Here is a 15,962-nt window from a genome sequence, read left to right as displayed (position 1 = left end):
TTATGTTGGAAAAACTGATGCTGGAGCTCTTCCCTAGTTGGGAACGGAAGGGTGTTTGATGTTAATCTTCATCCTCTCTTGAATCGTTCTTTGTACGTTGTTTCTCTGTCTCTCCAGACGCCACATTAGGGCTGAAAATTTGAATTTTCATTATAGTTGATTATTCGCTCGCAGTGCTTCACTTTCTCAGCCAGATCATGTGACCCTTCACTTACCTTTTGCACTCTAGGTCTCTCCAATAATATATCATCAATGCCGTTAAATCTGGGGCACCAAGTGAGAGATTGCTATTCACCGATCCGTCGGCTAATGGATCATGACATTCAGTCTGCCTTGTTAAATCGGTTCAGTAAGACTGAAAAAATAATAATGTCCTAAACTCCACAAGTGCTTCTCATTGATAACCTCCTTGTGAATTCCACTCGATCAAATTCGCAATATCTGACACAACAGCATATAGTTAGAGGGACAAACAGACAAAAAGCAGACAGCAGAAGGCAGAAGACAGACGAATAGATAGATAGATAGATAGATAGATAGATAGATAGATAGATAGATAGATAGATAGATAGATAGATAGATAGATAGATAGATAGATAGATAGATAGATAGATAGATAGATAGATAGATAGATAGATAGATAGATAGATAGATAGATAGATAGAAAAAGAACACACAGACTGTTATGCCAGTGGTGGAATATAATTCGAAGGACAGTGGAATGAGCTTTAGCACAGAACGCAGGACGAACCAGTGGTCCATACACAGGGACTCCGGAGACCGAACACCCAAGCCGGGTGATTTTTTATCTAATGTAGAAGTGACATTATTATGAATATTGAAAATACAGTAGCATGGGTTGCAGAGTGGGAACTAAATCGCTGCGTCAAATGCCTACATCTGAAGAAACTCAACACCTTCCGCTAAAGAATGCTAAAACTTACAGTTTCAATAAAACTGTACCTTCATATTAGATGCAGCTGATAAGTAGACGTAGTTACACCCACTGAACCCCAGTATGTCTGTAACATGTTTTAAACTTCCTCATGAAGCACCTCTTCCTCCTCCGTTTCGAGAACTGAATGTTAGATTCTCTGCTGATATCTGAAATGTTTCCTGTTTGGCAACTTCCTGGTGAGGCACTTCTGCAGCGGTTTCAGTGCAATCACATCCAAACTTTAAGGTTCTCTAATTAAACCATAATTATACGTCACTGCATCATGACCTTTCCGGTTCGTGAGGGCAGGTATTCGGAATGTGTTGAAATGCACATTTCTCTACCCGTTCCCGCCCCTTATTCATGTTTGAAATCCATTTTCCTTGCCCATCTCTACATCAGCAAACAAGAACCCCGTCATTCTTTGTCAATATTCTCCAATATTTGGAGAAGGAAGTCGGAGATCAGAACGGGAGTGCGGCGGGAGCCATTTTGACTTTCTCTTATTCTCATCGGAGTTAAGATGGGCGGGGCTGCGCAGGCGTGTGACGTCGGCCGGAGAAGCTGGGAAGATTAGAAAAGGAAATATTCTTAAACAGCGGGCAGCATCGTTTACGGGCAGTGGAGTCTGCCGGGAGCAGAGTGAAGGTTTAAGGGCTTTGGCTCAACGGGCCTAGGCGGAAGCGGGCGAAGCAAGGCAGGTTTAGGTTTCAGTTTTTCCTGTTATTTGAGGAAAGGGGAACTATGAGTGTGACGGCAGCTTGTTCTTCTCTGTGTCGGATGTGGGAGGTCTTGGAGTCATCTAGCCTCCCTGATGTCCACATCTGCGCCAGGTGCGCCGAGCTGCAGCTCCTAAGGGACCGTATTAGGGAACTGGAGCTGCAGCTCGATGACCGTCATCTGGTCAGCAGGAGTGAGCAGTTGATAGAGAGGAGTTACAGGCAGGTGGTCACACAGCGGTAGCGGAAGGCAGTCAGGAGGGTCACGTTTAGGAGGGGGAGGGGAAGTGTCAGCTACTAGAGAGTACCCCAGTGGCTGTGCCCCTTGACAATAAATACTCGTGTTTGAGTACTGTTGGAGGGGACAGCCTGCCTCGGGGAAGCAACGGGGCACAGAGTCCGGCCCTGTAGCTCAGAAGTGCAAGGAAAGGAAGCGGAAGGCAGTAGCAATAGGGGACTCGATAGTTATGGTGTCTGAAAGGCGATTCTGTGGACGCAGTCAGGAGACCCACATGGTGGTTTGCCTCCCTGGAGCCAGGGACCGGGATGTTTCTGATCGCGTCCAATATATCCTGAAGTGGGAGGGTGCGGAGACAGAGATCGTGGTATATACCGGTACCAATGACATATGTAGGAAAAGTGAAGAGATCCTGAAAGGAGAATATAGGGAGTTAGGAAGGCAGTTGAGAAGAAGGACCGCAAAGTTAGTAATCTCGGGATTACTGCCTGTGCCACGCGATATTGATAGTGAGAATGAAATGAGGTGGAGGATAAATGTGTGACTGAGTGATTGGAGCAGGGGGCAGGGATTCCAGTTTTTGGGTCAGTGTGACCTCTTTTGGGGCAGATGAGACCTCTACATAAAGGACGGGTTACACTTGAATCCTAGAGATACCAATATCAAGGCGGGAAGGTTTAATAGATCTGTTAGGGAGGGTTTAAACTAATATGGCAACGGGATGGGAACCGGAATGATGGAGCGGAGGGGAGAAAAAGAGAAATAGGTCTAATGTAGTGAGCAGTAAGGATGTCAGGAAGGACAGGCAGATAATGCCGCAGATTTGCAGCTATTGGGATGAGTTGCATTAAAATAGAGTTGCAGTGCAATCAATGTAAAAATACCAAATACTGGACTTAAGGTGTTCTACTTAAATGCACGCAGCATAAGGAATAAGGCGGATGATCTTGATGTACAGTTACAGATTGGCAGGTATGATACTGTGGCCATCTCTGAGACGTGGTTAAAGGATGCGTGTCTCTGGGAGCTGAACGACCAAGGATACACGGTGTATCGGAAGAACAGGCAGGTACGTAAAGGTGATAGCGTGGTAAGAAATGATATTTAATTATTACAAAGAGTTGACATAGGATCGGAAGGTGCAGAATCTTTATGGGTTGAGCTAAGAAATCGCATCGGTAAAAGGATCCTGATGGCAGATATCTACAGGCCTCCCAACAGCTGCAGAGATGTGGACTACAAACTACAACAGGAAACAGAAAAGGCTTGCTAGCCCGGCAGTGCTATGATAATTGTCGGGGATTTTAACATGCGGGTGGATTGGGAAAATCAGATCTGCACTGGATCTCAAGAGAGAAAATTTATAGAATGTCTCCGAGATGGCTTGTCGTTGAGCCCACTAGGGGATCGGCTGTACTGGATTGGGTATTGTGTAATGAACCAGAGGTGATTAGATAAATGGAAGTGAAGGAACCCTTAGTAATTAAAGAGATGGAAGTGACCTTTAGCAGGCAGTGATCACAACATGACTGAGTTCACTGTGAAATTTGAGAAAGAGAATCCGAAATCCGATGTGTCAGTATTTCAGTGGAGTAAAGGAAATTACAGTGGCATGAGAGAGGAACTGGCCAAGGTTGACTGGAAAGTGACACCAGCGGGAAAGACGGCACAGCAGCAGTGGCTGGAGTTTATGCGAGAAGTGAGGAAGGTGCAAGACAGAAATATTCCAAAGAAGAAGGAATTTTGGAATGGAATAAGGATGCAACCGTGGCTGACAAAAGAAGTCAAAGCCGAAGTAAAAGCAAAGCAGAGGGGATACAAGGAAGCAAAAGTAGTGGGAAGACAGAGGATTGGGAAGTTTGTAAAGACTGACAAAAGGAAACAAAGAAGGTCATTAAGAGGGAAAAGATGAATTATGAAAGGAAGGTAGCGAATAATATCAAAAAGGATACTAAAGGATTTTTCAAGTATATAAAGAGTAAAAGATAGGTGAGAGTAGATATAGGATCTATAAAAATGATGCTGGAGAAATTGTAATGGGAGATAAGGAGATGGTGGAGGAACTGAACGAGTATTATGCATCAGTCTTCACTGAGGAAGACAACAGAAATATACCGGACATTCAAGTATGTCAGGAGAGAGAAGTGTGCGCAGTCACAATTACGACAGAGAAAATACTCAGGAAGCTGAATATCTAAGGGTAGATAAATCTCCTGGACCAGAAGGAATGCACCCTCGTGTTCTGAAGGAGGTAGCAGTGGAGATTGCGGAGGCATTAGCAATGATCTTTCAAATCTTGACGTCGGTGGTTGGGAAGTTGTTGTGTCGATTGTCAAGGATGAGGTTACGGAGTACCTGGAGGCATATGACAGGATAGGCAGAACTCAGCATGGTTTCCTTAAAGGAAAATCCTGCCTGACAAACCTAGTGCAATTTTATGAGGAAATGTACAAGGGAGATGTAGTGGATGTTGTGAATTTGGACTTACAGAAGGCCTTTGACAAGGTGCTGCACTTGAGGCTACTAAATAAGATAAGGGCCTATGGAATTACAGGAAAGTTACATACCTGGAAGAGCATTCGTTGATTGGCAGGAAACAGAGAGTGGGAATAAAGGGAATTAAGATTCCATTCTGTTTGTTGATAAAAGCTTCCCAATCCTGTAGCTTCCTACTATATTGTTTTGCAATATTGTACGCCTATTTTTTTTATGTTGCCCCATTCTTCCTTTAATATAATTCATCTTCGTGAAGTATCTGTCCTCTGCCTTCTGAAGTTCCCAGAAGCTCCATCATTGACGTACAGGTACAGGGATCTCTGAAGGTGCAAAAAAAGGTCGATTGAAGGAATGCTTGCAACGAAACACGTTTTATTTTAGTCAGGCACTCAACAGAAGGCGTGGAATGACTTTGTTAAGACGTTAATCTTGGCAATTTAACACTCTGTACACTTCTGTTGCCACGCTGCAGAAAGGGTGCAATTGTCCTGAAGAGGAGATGCACCCGGAGCTTATGGGAGGACCTGATTTAAAATAAGAGACTGCATTCTCTGGAACATTTTCCCCTGCAGCGTATTAGATTGAGGGGTGAACTTAAAGAGGACAAAGCATCACGATGTGCATCGATGTGTGAATATCCACAAGGTTTTACACACAAAGCTGTGCAAGACAAGATGGCATAAAGTTCAAGAGAGTGGAGAATGACTGAAAGGAGACATATATGCACAACATTTGCTACATAGAAGGTCATGGGTATGTGGAAGGAGCAGAAAGCGAATGTGGCAGGGGTGAGTTCGGTTCCGGAGTTGAAATGACATACTGACAGGATTATGAATAGGACTGGCTCAGAGCGGTATGGGTTAAATACTAGCAAATGTGGCGAACTCGTCTAGGCCTGAGCCAATTGGAATGAAGCGTACATTTCGATGTTATGCAACTCTGCGACTCCAAACAGAGCTCTGTTTAACCAAAGGCGGCAGAGTTTTAAGAAGAGGAGTGTAAGGCGTCTCATACTTCCTCTGAAGGAATCAATCTGGTGCATACAGCCTGAGCGGATGGTGTAGGCAGCTTTTTATGGAGCATCTCAATGAACAATTGAATCACGATAAAGTCGGCGTTAAATTGGAGCAGTGATCTTTCAAGTTCCAGTTTGAGGGAATTCAAGAGGAACTAAACCTTGCTGTATCAATTATCATATGTCTGTTTCTGGGTTTACAAAATATCAGATTGTCCTTTTAGTCCATTATTGGATTGTTCTCTGTCCAGAGTCGAATCCGAGTTGGTACAGCCAAATATCACGTTGACACTGAACGAGATTCGAACATAGCAGTTCCCGTCTCTCTCTCTCTCTCTCTCTCTCTCTCTCTCTCTCTCTCTCTCTGTCCCTCTCCGCCTCACTCTCGCTCCTCTCGCTCCCTCAGTCTCTCCCCTCTCCATATCTCTCTTGCTCTCTTACTCTCTCTCATTCGCTCTCCCATTCTCTCTATCGCTCCCCCGCTCTCTATCTGTCGCGCTCTCTCTCCCTTTCTATCTCTCGCTTTGTCTGTCACCCTCGCTATCTCGCTTTCGCACACGCTCTCTGCCTCCTTCGCGATGTCTCATTTGTTCTCTCTCCCGCAATCCCTCTCTGGCTCGATCTACTTCCCTCTCTCTGTCGCTCTCTCTCCCTATCATTCGCTGTCAACCATAGCACCGCCATCTCTCTATCTCTATCTCGGCTAAAACAACAGGTAATGATACTGTATTGTCTTTTATAAAGGTTAAAATCTGTTACGATTATTGTTCAAGGTGGCAGAGAGAAAGACAACCCACGATTAAGGAAAGAAGAATAAGAGCGAAAAAGAGGGCGAATAAAAGGAAGGTTTATGACTGGAACAGGATTGTTTGATACGGACGAAAACATAGTGCAGGATCGGTCAGTATTATTTCAACCGGGAAGCATGGGCCACAGGTTTGCCCCAAGCTTCAATTTGATATGAGCGGTAGGTCAGATGTAAAGGGCGAGTAATGTCCTCGGGATCATCTGTAACTCTATTTTGTAACTCTAAGGCAACACACACAAAATGCTGGAGGAACATAGCAGACCAATTAACATGAATGGAAAAGAGTAAACAATCGACCTTTCGGGTCTTCACCCTTCATTAAGACACTGATTTTATGAGTGTTCTTTTGTATTTCTTGCATCTGTAGAATTTATTCGTAAAAATAAAAGCAAGATAATTCTAGATTGAGTAAGTCAAGTACCGACCAATCCCATGCCTCCTAACTTGCTGCCTGAGTCTATTATTGGGACTCTTGTCGAATGTTTCACTCAATTCCATTTAAACAGCATGCATTGCACTTCCCTCATCAACTTGGGTTGTCACCTCCTCAGAAAGCCAGAGCAGCCGCTGGACTAAAGTGCTTAGTGAAAGATTCCTCAAGTCAGCGTTATCTAGAACGGATAATTCTGAATATACAATCAATATTCAGTTCGTATTTGATTTGAATGACAACCTGCATGCGTAAATTCTAAATCATCTGAACCATTGTTCAATGAATTATCATGTGCCGGTTGATAAGTTTACAAACAGTCAGACGGTTCTTTTAATCGATTATCTTTCAATATTTTTATTGTTTTTTAACAAAAAATATGAAGGACAAAATATATGACATATTAATCATAATATTTTTGAATCGAACTTATCATCTTATTACCCCATATCCATATAGATTAAATTGAATGATAATATTGAAAAGTATTAATTTACTACACCAAAAAAATCTAAACCCACTACCAAGAAAGCTGTTTGTTAAAGAAAGAAAAAGGAAAAAAGCATCATGTAGAAAAACATATTATGAGCAAACATCTGTACTTGATAACAAATCAAAGATTCAGAAAGTAATTCAAAAAAGGTCCCCACAATGTTGGAAAGTCGTATTGATTCAGAGATTGAACAACGAAACTTCTCTAAATTTAACCATGACATAACATCGCTTAACCATTGAGCATGAGTAGGCGGAGCAGTATCCTTCTACCGAAGCAATAAAGCCCTTCTGGCTATGGAATATAAAGGCCAAAATATGCAAACCAAGATAATAGAACGAATCTTATGTTTTGGTTATATTACAATAACCGAGAGGACTGTCCGGTTTTGGATTATTCAGACGCTAAATCTGTCAATATATTTTCTATCATTTCTCTTCTCGGACCCTCAATTATGATCCAAGGTGGCGGCGTGACGCTGCTTGCAGCCGCCTCTCCGGAGCTGATATCGATGACTTGTCAAGCGGGGTGCCGTGCACAACTCTAATCTGATGAAAAACCGACGTGGGAGCACGGAGGAACATCTGGAAATCTCCAGGAAAGCCTCTTCGTTGCTGCTGCTGCTGTGAGGTCCGGGTCTCTGCTGAGAAGAACAGGCCCCCAGTCCTCGGGGTCGCGTTGCCGGCGGCCGTTGGCGGGGACGTCTTAATGCGCTCGGCAGAGGATGGTGCTCTGAGAAGCTGTGCCGGAGGGGATGGTCGGAGTCTCGGAGTCCGCTGCGGTCGGTGCGCGTTCACTGTGTGTTGTGTCTGCGATGCTGCGTCCGACGGAGATTCCATTGCTTGCTGCGTCTGCGAGGCTGAGTCGGGCGGCGCCTTGGAAGTCCATAGTGGGGGTACGCCCTTCTACCGGCTGCGTGGGATGACAAGTCTGTCTGAGCACTTCTGGAAACTGTGTGGTGATTTCTTTCGAACTTATAGTCTTTTAACATTTTTGGACTATTCTTACTGTGCCCATGGTCTGTTTTTTGTCAGTTATGCTATTGTCTGCACTGTTGTAACTATGTGTTGTAACTACATGGTTTTGTGCAGGTCTTGTAGCTTTAGTTTTTAATTTGTTGGTCTCCTGACTTGGTGTGTCTAGGTAGACTTGTTTTGTCTGATGGGTTTGGAGCTCCTTTCCGGGGATCACGCTAAGATGTTAGCGCGATCTTAACATGCAGCAGCCTCTCCGGACTCTGGACTAGGAATTGCCAAAAGTTATGTGGATTTTCTGGTGCAGTCTGTTTTGTCATGTGCTCTTGTGATATCATTCTGGAGAAACGTTATCTCAGTTTTTTTCACTGCATTGTATTTGTGGTTTCCAAATCACAATAAAATGAAATTGAACTAAAATTCCCTCGTTTTTGAGTAAACTAACTGGTAGTTTTGTAGTTAAACGTACTTTGAAGATTAGGGTACAATTTAGAACATATTTTGGTTTATTGAGATTTTCTCTTGCAAGCCCCGTTTTTTTCTGAATATTTTCTAAACCTTCTATGATTGATGTAATTTTTTTAAAGTTTGGGATAGACTGGGTATTAAATGCTTTCTGGATTTATTTGATGGAAAAATTCTCTTTTCGTTCGAGGACGTCAGCTAAATCTAGCTTACCAAAAACTCACTTTTTTCGATATTTACAGACTTAAATTTCTGAGAAGACTTGGAACGAAATCTTTAAATTGGTTAACACCTCATCGCTATGTGTCCATCACTTCCACCTGCAATTTAAAGTGGCCCTTTGGGTCCACATGACTAAAGATAAGCTGTCTCGTTTTTATACTGATATATCTCCCTATTGTGACAGTTGTAGCAATGGTGAGGCTTCATTAATTCATACGTTGTGGATATGTCCGAGTCTTGAAAAATACTGAAGGGAAGTATTTCAAACTTTTACTATACATTTTAAAGTAAAACTTAAACCAAACCCTTTTGACTGCCTTATTTGGTATTATTGATGTTCTTTTAATCGATCATTCGCTTCTTCTTTGTCCAGGATCGATTATCCCCTTGCTATGGACCAGGATTACATCACATATGATCCCATTTTGTTGCCTTGGGTTTGTCCGTGGGTTCACCAACTTCTCTCACTCTCTCTCTCTCTCTCTCTCTCTCTCTCTCTCTCTCTCTCTCTCTCTCTCTCCCCCCCTCTCTCTCTCTCTCTCTCTCTCTCTCTCTCTCTCCCCCTCTCTCTCTCTCTCTCTCTCTCTCTCTCTCTCTCTCTCTCTCTCTCTCTCTCTCTCTCTCTCTCTCTCTCTCTCTCTCTCTCTCTCTCTCTCGCGGTTCTTTGTTTTCTTGGGGCGAGCCTCTTTGGAGGATAAATTGTACAACTTTACAGCTTTCACCTTTGTTTGCCAATGAATACAAAATCATTTCGTAGAAAGACGCTGATGCCGTTGGATTAAAGCCCATTCTATCATGAATCAGAATCCAGGAAGGGCAGCTTGGATTGAAACCGAGTCTTTACACCCAGCGGAACAGTATCAGCTGCAATCCAGTAATAACACCAGTATGACTGCGGCGTGGCCACCTTGAAGGGATACGGGTACGGGTACGGGTAAGGGTTGTAAGGGAGATATTTTTATTTCCCCTTGCTCCGTTTTGATTCAACAGCATCAGGAATTCGCAAATAAGTGAGACACTGTGAACGTGTTGAAGATTATTACTATACCTACTGTGTCTAAATGACATAAGAAATACTAATCAGCAACTTTTGAAACCACAGAAAGATAGTATACAAAGAATACCAATGGACCATTCAGTGATCTGATTAACATTGTGCCGTAAGGAGCCCAGTAGCCGACAGTTAATTCCATCGTTCTTGTCTCTGTCTGTCTCTCTCTCTCTCTCTCTCTCTCTCTCTCTCTCTCTCTCTCTCTCTCTCTCTCTCTCTCTCTCTGTCTGTCTGTCTGTCTCTCTCTCTCTCTCTCTCTCTCTCTCTCTCTCCCCCCCCCCCCATTGTCGACATTTGTAAAAGAATTGTTTTTTTTTTGCTATTGCAAGTCAAGGTGACAGTCAGAAGGAGAACTATAGTCTACAGGTAGAGAAAAGGAAGAAAAAGAGCATCAAAGAAAATATGGCTAATGCTGGAGCAGGTGTGATTGATGCAGACAAAAACATTCTCCAAGATCAGGAAGGTCTATCAAGCTGTTTCGCCTCGACCTTTAAATTAATCGCGGTGGCATATCAGGTGCAACGGGGATTTCCCTGTGATTCTGAGGCGAATGATCCCATCGAGATCAGAAGAAAACAGCTGCAGTGTACTTATTTCAGGCAATGCACAAGAAGTACTGGAGGAATTCAGCAGGATAGGCATCATCCCAGGAACAATGTTTCGGCTCCAGAAACTTCAATAGGAATCTGATGTATTTGTGCGTTATATTGTAGCTCGAACTTCTGCAGGTTTTCTCCTGTTTATTTCGTAACTCTGTTCATCACATTTCGTACATTAACGCATAAGTGGGCGTACAGGATGGGGAGCACAGTGGTAGCCGAATTGTAACCCTTTAAAACAGTTATTTTTCCCGTTTCAATAGTTTCAAAATCCGATTCATAGGGTATATCACCACATTTTTGAGTTCCACTCGGAATTTGCTCTGCGTCAGGGCGTAAATGCACGTGTTGGTGCAGGAACTGAGGACCTGTAGCATTCCTGCTGTATTTTCTGTGATGTACCGGGGATCTGTGACAGAATAAACGAAATTCATTGAAATCCGTCGATAGATATAAAATACCACCTGTGTTATCCACAACAATATGAAGCTACCGGTTATGCTGAAGAGCAAAACTATCGATCTGTGTCGATTCTCCATCTCCCGGTCCTTGTCATTCTCTTCACTCTTTTGCCCCCGGAGCCTCCTGCGGGCTCGACTGGCCGCTAGAATCCGCCTGACAGTCTGAATATTGAACAACAAAATCAGAAAGAATGCGATACAAGGGGTTGAAATGCGGTGAAACATCGTAAATGCCGCCCATGAGGGAGAGTTTTTGTAGCTCGATGTAACAGCACAATGCCAGGGAACACCATCAATCATTACCAAAGGCTCGTACACAAAGCTCCAGGGAACACATTCCAGACAGGCCAGCAGACTCACTGTCCCGATAACCACAGCCGCCGTTCTTTCGGTGCAATATTTTGTTTTCAGCTTCTCACAGCAAATAGCCACAAATCGGTCGACGGTGAAAGCGACAGTCAGCCAGACTGAGGCTGCAGTGCTCGCAAAAATTAGCCATCTGCCGAGTCTGCACAGAGGGGTGAGGAGCAGGAATGATCGGGGAAAATAAATCTCAGCAGTCCACCTCAGTAGCGGATCAGAGGTAACGACCAGGAGATCGGCCGCGGCCATTCCCATCAGATAGTGAGTGACACATTTGGAGAGACCGCACTTTCCGCGGGACAGAATCACAATCGCCACTGAGTTCGCTGGAAGAGAGACAGGAACAGCAAGTTGAAAAATACTGAGTAGAAATTAATGATGCTGTTTAATCCTGTAATATTTGCACTTTATTGCTGCATTTAGCGGTAGAAGGGTGGAGACAGATTGTAGTGACAGCGTAGACAGAGAAGGAGTTCACGCAGTAAAATAAAGTCAATGTGAGCTGAATTCAGATTCCTTACTGATGATCGTAATCTGCAGTCAGTTGAAAGCTAAAACTGGGTAACTACCCCCTCACAGTCTATAGTGGGTGGAATATTTTCTACCGGCGCCTTCCCGGTCTCGTGTCAACTGAGTGAATAAATTCGGACACGAATGGAGGGATTCTTCCATTAGACAATCATCGGCTTCCAGGGTGTTCCTTGTCAGCGACAGGACACCGAAGAACGGAACAGAAGCAGGAAATGCTGGAAACATTCATCCAGGCAAATCAAAATATGTGGAAAGCAGGTAAAGTGAACATTGACAGATTCCAACAGGTACAGCGCAATCTAAATCTACCGGACAGACAGACAGGACGCCTCCCACTGACTCCAACTCAAGAAAGCGATGCAGAGCTCGCTGCCGCAGTCAGAGGTCTGTATGCGTCAGATGTGAATATAATAGAATGCATTTCACAGTATTGATAACCGTGTTTCACCGAGTCGATTGCGTCAACTTACTCACCGACTTCATTGTACTGTCCACCACAGCTTCACATTCAGCCACAGTGCTCACATTTACTTAAAAAAAGTCACGGGCTTCATGCAGCAACGTGGACCTCCTCACATTGGCTAAAGTGTTACTACCAACCGATAGTTCGATCGTGACACCTCTCCGCAGACAACCGCTCACATAGAAACACAAACAGTCAAATGCTCTCATCTCCGCGGGCTGTGTAAACAGAATATACCCAAATACAGTGCAGCTTCTACAAGACCAAAAGCACAGAGAACCAAGCATCCCACTATTGAACAGAAACGTCTAGAAGAACAATGCCTAATCTATTGAATTCCACAGATGTTGGCTGTTTCGTTAAATTTCTGCAGCAGTTTCTTTTCGATCTAGATTCCAGAATCCACTTTCCCAATGTTTCCTTTCCATTCCTAATACGCGGAACACGGTGACTGGGCAGCGAGAGTGGAAACCAGCGACAGGGATAATCACAAGGCTGGAATTAACAATTCCCACCAAGAGCAGCTGACACTGAGGCTTACCGAGAATTCCAAAGACTGAAATGGAAGGATAGTAAACTTCTCGAATCCGCAAGCTGATTGGATACACCATTTCAGTGAGAATCTGTGACCTCTGTTAATCCGAATTCACAGCTCTGGCAGACACTCTGACCTGATACATTCAAAACGGGGCTGATTTATACAAAGGATCCGTCTCCAGAGACACGGTTATACCTCTGACTAACTTATATATTTATAGTTACCTGAAGAAGCAATTTAATTCAACACAATTGTCTCTGATGTAACAATTAGGCCGATTGAAAACAAATAATCAACATTCTTTGCCATTACCTCAGCAGTGACTCATCTGGCGGAAATAATGCCGGAACTCCAGTGACAAAGGCTGAGTTTTGCACGCGGTGCAACTTTTTTACATTTCACGTTTTTATTGTAACAACGTTTTTACTGTAAACAGAGTTCACCGACACCGACCCAAAATTCTGCCCCTGCGGTTTCCCATTTCCAATTGTCCGTCAGTCCCTTAATATTTTCCTGGCCACACACACACACATATACATCCAAACATATTCAAACGGGCATATGCGGACACGCCTGCAACATATGCACAGACACAACGACTGTGCTTTGTCATAGAATAGCCACATTTACTGAGTCCCTCCAGAATTTTGTGATATTGCAGATGCAATAGACTACTATAAGCATCTCAAATCTGACAGATGTCAAAGGTAAGTTGTTTCAATATTCAAAGGAATGTGCAGACCTGATAAATAACAATAAAAAAACACGGTGCTCTGAATTGGAAGATAAATCAATGCAGGAAGGCTGGAAGTGATTGACAAGCGGCAAATACAGTATTTACTCTGTGTGTGTGTGTGTGTGTGTGTGTGTGTGTGTGTGTGTGTGAGTGTGTGTGTGTGTGTGTGTGTGTGTGTGTGTGTGTGTTTCTGCGTGTCTCTGTGTGTGTGTGTGAGTGTGTGTGTGTGTGTGTGTGTGGTTGTGTGTTTCTGCGTGTCTGTGTGTGTGTGTGTGTCTGTGTGTGTGTGTGAGTGTGTGTGTGTGTGTGTGTGTGTGTGTGTGTGTGTGTTTCTGCGTGTCTCTGTGTGTGTGTGTGAGTGTGTGTGTGTGTGTGTGTGTGGTTGTGTGTTTCTGCGTGTCTGTGTGTGTGTGTGTCTGTGTGTGTGTGTGTGAGTGTGTGTGTGTGTGTGTGTGTGTGTCGGTGTGTGTGTGGTTGTGTGTCTGCGCGCATGTGTTTCGGTGTGTGTGTGTGTGTGTGTGTGTGTGTGTGTGTGTTTCTGCGTGTCTGTGTGTGTGTGTGTGTGAGTGTGTGTGTGTGTGTGAGTGTGTGTGTGTGTGTGTGTTTCTGCGTGTCTCTGTGTGTGTGTGAGTGTGTGTGTGTGTGTGTGTGTGTGTGTGTGAGTGTGAGTGTGTGTGTGTGTGTGTGTGTGTTTCTGCGTGTCTCTGTGCGTGTGTGTGTGTGTGTGTGTGTGTGTGAGTGTGTGTGTGTGTGTTTCTGCGTGTCTGTGTGTGTGTGTGTGTGTGTGTGTGTGAGTGTGTGTGTGTGTGTGTGTGTTTCTGCGTGTCTGTGTGTGTGTGTGTCTGTGTGTGTGTGTGTGAGTGTGTGTGTGTGTGTGTGTGTGTGTCGGTGTGTGTGTGGTTGTGTGTCTGCGCGCATGTGTTTCGGTGTGTGTGTGTGTGTGTGTGTGTGTGTGTGTGTGTGTGTTTCTGCGTGTCTGTGTGTGTGTGTGTGTGAGTGTGTGTGTGTGTGTTTCGGTGTGTGTGTGTGTGTGTGTGGTTGTGTGTCTGCGCGCATGTGTTTCGGTGTGTGTGTGTGTGTGTGTGTGTGTGTCGGTGTGTGTGGAGGTCTGTTGTTTACTAGGAATTGCATTATATGACTCTATAACAGCTGAGGCAAATGCTTAGCTATTTTATTGAACAAGGTATATAGAATTTATGCAGAAAAGTAGGATTGGTATAAGTAGGTATTATAATTGACATAAATCTGATGGACCGATGGTCGTCTTTCCGTGCTCTACAATTCTTGGTCCATCCGAGCGAACAATCCAGCAGCCTTTAATTCGAAAGGTACCAACAATGCTTCACAATTTGTTCGTGTGAAAGGGAGGGATCTGTTTCATTAATTTACAGTTAATACATTTGTTGAACTGATTTGATTTCCCTTTGTTCTGAATGTTTCAGGGCAGCCTGACCTAAAATACTATGTTCCAGGTTTCCACAGCATAGTCAGATGTTTATGCGGCAAAGGAGCGACTAGGTCCATAATGTGTGTGCCAGAATCTGTCTCCTTCAATTCAGCATTTGTTCTATCGCCTGCTCTGCCTCGGTGCTTCAAGTGCTTACAGAGATGGTCATTACATGGCAGCACCATCCCCTCAGGCCGTGTGTTTCCAGATCGGTACCTTCAGAGGGAATTATTCTTCAAATCCCCTCTACCCCTCACGCTCCTCTACTTAAAACTCTGTCCCCTTAATTATACAGATCTCTCTCTCTCTAGATAACAGGCTTTCAACGGACAGAAAAGTATCCTTCATTTCAACTGACCAATGCTTACCCGACTCAGTCCTATTTGCCTGCCTTTGACACATATCCCTCTGAATCAGTCCTATCCGTAACTCTCTCTATATGCCTTTCAAACTCAGTAACTGAACCCCCCCCCTCCCCTTACCACTTTCTCTAGTGACTCCTTCCACATCTCCATTACTATCTGTGTTGGAAATGTCCCTCACGTCACCTCAGTGTTTCTCCACTTATCTGAAACCTAAACCTGCTGGTTTTACACACTTTGTGCTTGGAAAACCTGTGGCCATTCACACTCTCTTCAAGACGGAAAAATGCTCAAGCCAATGCAGGATCTACGAGAAACACAGACGGGCCATAATCTCCTCTTCAGAGAAGCTTCCCTCTTTGAACAGTGTGGCACAAGATACGTAGACATTTAACACACTGAAGCCAGCACAACTGATGTTTTAAAAAGGACTTGTAAGTAGGACTACTGTTCAATGCCCGGCTGATAACACATGAAATCATTAGATGCCTTTTTATCTCCCTGTTTCTGCACCTTCAAGGATCTACTCACTGAAATATGAATGTTGGAAAAGCTGGAAGCAATTCAGAAGCCACGGGTAGATACATCCAAATAAGAAGTGTTTTAAAGCATGT

This window comes from Hypanus sabinus, unplaced genomic scaffold, assembly GCF_030144855.1.
Source record: "Hypanus sabinus isolate sHypSab1 unplaced genomic scaffold, sHypSab1.hap1 scaffold_62, whole genome shotgun sequence".
Classification (NCBI taxonomy): domain Eukaryota; kingdom Metazoa; phylum Chordata; class Chondrichthyes; order Myliobatiformes; family Dasyatidae; genus Hypanus; species Hypanus sabinus.
Note: the sequence above shows the minus strand (reverse complement) of the source record.